This window comes from Gorilla gorilla, chromosome 7 (assembly GCF_029281585.2).
Source record: "Gorilla gorilla gorilla isolate KB3781 chromosome 7, NHGRI_mGorGor1-v2.1_pri, whole genome shotgun sequence".
Lineage (NCBI taxonomy): Eukaryota > Metazoa > Chordata > Mammalia > Primates > Hominidae > Gorilla > Gorilla gorilla.
In genome coordinates this window covers 16306844-16312764 of record NC_073231.2, presented here as the reverse complement: position 1 = coordinate 16312764, position 5921 = coordinate 16306844, and the positions used below count along the sequence as shown (strand labels likewise).

At 38.7% G+C, this 5921-nt stretch overlaps 1 pseudogene; it reads left to right on the top strand.

Moving 5' to 3' along the window:
* The first annotated feature begins 705 nt into the window (after positions 1–705).
* Positions 706–5113, top strand: LOC115933520 (beta-defensin 108B-like; annotated as a pseudogene).
* The last annotated feature ends 808 nt before the right edge of the window (positions 5114–5921 follow it).

Sequence of the window (5921 nt, the reverse complement as noted above, 5' to 3'; positions counted from 1 at the left end):
ATATCCATACCTCCAGTTAGTAATAGATCTAGAGATCTAGAACCCAAATCCAGACCTCCTGCCTCCATGTGCGGTGGTCTTTCGCTGTTGTTTTGTTCCACTTGGTGAAGAGGATTTGAGAATAAATAGCCACATGATTCAACTCCCTCCTCAGTTCTGAGGAATATAGCCTTGTCCTAGCAAGCAAGAAGTTCATACAGTAGTGGATGAGGCAAATATACATTCACTAATCTAATATACAAGGCAGTAAGTACTGTAACATAGACAAAGCACTTTGGAGTTTCAGACCAGGAGCAAGTGGGGTGATTAATTCTTAGCAGGGCTAGTAAAGTCTGGGAAGTGTTCACTAACAAAATGTCTGGTCATTAATGAAACCAACTGGTTTCTCAACACAGTCTAATTTATTGTAACAATATATATGTTTGTTTGTTCATAAAGTTTCATCTTTTGCCAAAATGTTTGTAGCTTATGTCCCCATTTAACAAGGGTTTCTGGCCAAAACTGTGCACCCACATCATTCTAATGAACTGGCTGTCCAATAAAAAAAAGGATTCTCAGTCTTCCCATAAAAGCAATTTTGCGTGCATAGAACACCTCTATCTATGAATATCCCTAATGAGGTACAGAAAGACTCTTATTATCCCAACAGAGACATTCCACTGGTGCTAGAGAGCCACAGATGGAAGTTTTCTCTGCCTCCTGGAAATGAAGCCAAACTTTCTTCTTTCTTCGGCCGTGAGGATTGCTGTTCTCCTCTTCACCATTTTCTTCTTTATGAGCCAAGTTCTACCAGGTAACAAAATAAACTTGGTAAGAGTAGAGTGCCTAACACCTTACAGGGATTCAATACTCAAAGAGAAATCATCATCACCTATGACCAGAAAAGGGGGTCTCATAGGAAATCTGGAAGACTCATTGGCTGAGAGGCCTGCAGCCATCTAATTCGTTAATTCTCCATAGCAACTCAGTTAAATGAAGTCAATGGTGTTTCAAGTCTTTGAAACCCTCTTATTCCATCTCCAAATTAGGCAAGTTTACCAGCAGTTACTAGACCTCAAAAATTAAAAATCAGGCATTATTCTACTAAATTTTTGTCTCCAAAGCTCCTCTAGTTTCTTTTGGCAAAAGTTAGTTATCCTAAGAACTGGCATAAGAGCTATGCCAAAGCTGTGGTAGGCTCAGACAGAAGGGATTGGTGGAAGAAGTCTCTTTGAAAATATTATTATAATCTAAGAAATCTTTAACCTATTGCTCTCCAATACTGTTGGTCCCTGGGGCTTGACTTTTCCCCTTAAGGCTCCATCTCCATCCCTGGCTTTCCCTCTTCCTTCTCAGCATCTAGTCTTGTAATGTAGAATTTAAACACGGGAACCAGGGTTGACCCCACAGCAGAGCATAGCCTACTGCATTCAGCATGCGAATATTAATCACAGGTATAAGGCCCCTTTGCCCAGACATGCTTTGGAGAAGTGTGTGTAGGACTTCTTGGATTTGCCCAAGGTGGTTACCAGACACCCAAAGTAGATTCAAAAATTTTCGGGAACTCCTGAACATGTGTATTCAAGGATGAATAAGCAACTTACTGCCTCTATTTTTGCTGTTTTATAGAGAAAAAAATTAAGGCCCTGGGAACTGAACTGCTTTTCCCAACAGTGGGGTAAATGTCAGAGTCAACGCTTTGTTTTAATATCCTGGCTTTCCCTATACATCCCACCCTAGAGTTCTGTTGTGCTGTTCCTTTGTATGACTTTCTAAAGCCTGAAAAAAGTGATACCATATCCAATTATATTAACTCGGTAACACACAACAGCGGGGACTGACATAAGATTATTATCCTTGTGGTATTACTGAAGTCCTGTCTCACTAGTACTTGTTAAATAGTCACCCTGGCTAAATACATGGGTTTGATTTTTTTAATCAGTTAAAAATATTTTAAAATATGTGTTTTACATATATAACCCCAGAAAATCAATGCTTTTAATCAAGGTTTAAAAATTCCAAATTTGGATAAACAAATTTTGTTTTGTTTTGTTTTCACTGTCACTCAATCAAAATAGAAGCAACTAATTGGATAGAACAGCACAGGCAGAAGCATTACTCACAGTCAAAAATGGGATGCAACAAGACTGGAGAAGAAAACACAGGATGGTGTTAAAGAATGCAGCCTAATGAAAGGTGGCATCTCATCTGGATGTCCTTAGGTCGACATTGAAGCAGAACTGCAAACTTTTTGTAGAAGGCTAGAGAGGAGAGGAGGACACAGAGAGAGGGCAAGAATGGAAAATAGAATGAGGCTCAGAATACCAAGCCTTAGTGCTGTCCCTATCATCTGCCTCATTCGATCACTGGGTAATCTTGGGCAAGTTTCTTCCTTTCCATCAGCTTATTTCCTCATCTTTAAGGTAAGTGACTAGACAAGACAGCCTATGTTCATTGTAACTCTAGCTTTTGTTCCTAAAGCAAATGGCTGGAAAAGACTTAGTGTCCACAATGTGCAATACACAAGGTTTACAAGCAAAGAACAAATGAAAACAAAAGATTTTTAAAATCCCTAATGTTACTTGAATTCTTGCAAATGAACAATGGTACATCATAATTTTAAAAAGCCTTTTGTAATTTCAATTTTTAAAAATAACTTCAAACTTTATTTTAGATTCAGGGAGTGCATGTGCAGATTTGTTACATGGGTATATTGTGTGATATTGAGGTTTGGGGTATGAATAACTCTGTCACGCAGGTAGGGTGTACCCAAAGGGTAGCTTTTCAGACTTTACTCCCTCTCCCTCCCCTCCTGGTAAGACCCAATCTCTCTTGTTCCCATTTTTATGTCCATGTGCACTCATTGCTCGGCTCCCCCTTATAACTGAGAATATGTGGTATTTGTCTTCCTGTTCCTGAGCTAATTTGCTTAGAATAAAGTCCTCCAGCTGCATCCATGTTGCTGAAAAGGACACAATTTTGTTCTTTTTATGGCCGCATAGTATTCCGTGACATATATGTACTACATTTTCTTTATTCAATCCACTGTTGATGAACACCTAGTTTGATTCCATACCTTTGCTACTGTGAATACCACTGCGATGAACATACAAATTTAGGTCTTTTTACAAGACTGATTTATTTTCCTTTGGATATACACCCAGTAGTGAGATTACTGGGTCAAATGGTAGTTCTGTATTAAGTTTCTTGAAAAGTGGTTTGAAAATATAATGCTCAATAGAATCAGGTATAGTAAAATAGTACACATGATTCAAATACCTGTGAACTGAGAGTAACAACAAATTTCCACACAAACATATTGCAAGTTAGAAAATAGCTGTATTTTAATCAATTATTCCACAATCATTTACTGAATAGCTATTATAAGCCAAGACTTTAATCAGATTCTGGAATATACATACAGAGGAGAATAAGATATGATTCCTGCCCTCAAGAAATTCATTATCAAGAATTGAGGTCAGATGGGAAAACATCACCCGTAGTAGAATGCAAGAAGTACTACCACAGAGGGATGTTCGAGAGTGATTTATCACATATCACAAGACAGGTCAGTGGTTCATCCTCTACACTATACTAATCTCTTATGACTCTTCCAGCTGCAAAGGGCCAATTTTAGCAGAAGGCCAGTGGGCTTGGGTACTACTATACGTAGTAGCTGACTACTTACAGATAAAAGGAAGAGATGGAAAGCTCAGGGATCAAAAACCTCAGATTTCAGGTTGTTTCTACCAAGTGGTCAACATTTACAATTACCATTGTCTTCAGAAAAGCATGACCTTTATTTCCCAATTTGCATTACAGATATAAATATGATGTTGCCTATATTTGGTCTTCACATCAAGACACTAACTGCTTTGTGACCATTGAAAAGTTTAATGGAATCTAATACATTTGGATTTCAGTTCAATTAAATAGGCATTTATTGAATGTTTATTAAAATTGCTGTACTGATTGAAAGCTATTCTAGAATTGGCTTTTGTGTTCCAGAATAGAAAAAAAAAAGTGCTGGTTTTTATACCTCTCTTATTGCCAAGAAGTTATCATGGAAAAGGTGCTCTGTGTTACATACAAAGACTGCTCAGAATTAAAACACTTTTCAAACTAAATACCTCAGAGTGTGTGGCCTATCCCCAGAGCAGTGATATCTTAGGACATAAATGAAATACTATTCAATGTTTTCAACAAGTGTAGTTTTTGAGCCTTTAAGAAGACCTTGAATGTTTCACTCTTAATATATGCAATGGTTTCTAGAAAGAAATTGCAACCTCAAAGACCAGTGCCAGAGACATAAGTAGTGAGTGAAGTCTCAGGGTGTGACAAGTAATGGCACAGATATATTTGTGTATTAAACACATAGGAATATTGTTCCCTTCCACAGAAAAAATATCCTCTCTAACAATTAAAGTATATTATCTTTTAGGTCTATATTTCAGTTCTACTTTTGAAAGATACATCTATTATAATCTATCATATAGAGTTTGTGTGTGTGTGTGTGTGCGTGTGTGTGTGTGTAGGAATAAAAACAGATGAGCCAAAAGAGATTTTCTTCTCTTTCACTCCAGGAAAATCCATAGTACAGGACATTATATTTTTTTAAAAGGCTGAAATCTCCCATCAGTGTTAGAAGATAATAAGGAAGAAATAAACTGAAACTTGCATGCTCTAGAACTTGTAAAGGGGAGCGGACTACTCACCTCCAGCCTTTTGTCATGTAGGTGCACCCAATATTCTCAGATTTTTCAAGAACACCAAAAAATCCAAATTTTTGTGTGACAGCAGATTTTTAAGTGCTTAAGAAATCAAATAACACACAAACACACACACACACACACACACACACACAAATCCACACAAGATTATTTTCAGGCACTGCCCCCTACGTCCATGTAATTCAATACAAAGTAAAGAAAGACTGATGAATGGTTACAATAACCCTCTTCTGCATGTAGCCAGGGGCAAATTCAAGGAGATCTGTGACAGTCCAAATGGCTCCTGTCAGGACTTTTGCCTCGAAACAGAAATCCATGTTGGGAGATGTTTAAATAGCTGACCCTGCTGCCCGCCTCTGGAGCATCAACTAAGAATTGAGAGCACTACACCCAAAAAGGACTGAAGCCTGTTGTTTTCTGGAGGTCTTAGGTTCTCGTTTTTCTCTCTCCCTCTCCCTGTCTCCCTGTCTCCTTTTCCCTCTCTCCATTTTTCTCACAGGGATTTTTATTGAAACCTCAAAAAAGAATAAACCAAAACCAACCAGCACAAAACCTCTTTTAAAAGTTTATATTACTGGCTGTGTGCGGTGACTCATGCCTGTAATCCTAGCACTTTGGGAGGCCAAGGTGGATGGATCGTGAGGTCAGGAGATCAAGACCATTCTGGCCAACATGGTGAAACCATGTCTCTTTTAAAAATACAAAAATTTAGCCAGGCATGGTGGCGGGCACCTGTAATCCCAGCTACTCAGGAGGCTGAAGCAGGAGAATCGCTTGAACCCATGAGGTGGAGGCTGCAGTGAGCCGAGATCCCGACACTGCACTCCAGCCTGGGTGAGAGAGCAAGACAATGTCTCAAAAAAAAAAAAAAAAAGAAAAAGAAAAAAATAAGTTTATATTACATGTTATGACTTGATTACTGTTTGGTTTCCAGTATCCTTCTATCCCATCTAGAAGAGCTCTTAGTTGAAAATGACCTACAGCAGGGTGGGGAACTTTCAACCATACCTATTGCTTTTGTCTAGCACTGTAACCCTTCACCCTGCATGTGGGAAGACCACTCCCCTTTTTTACTGGGAAAATGCACCATCCTATTCCATGCAGCCTTGCGGGGGTCTGTCTCTCCCTGATAAAGGTGCAGCACATGGGAAAATTGCAAAATCACGTCAACCAGACTTCACCAGAAATCTAAATCATAAAAAGAGTTGCACT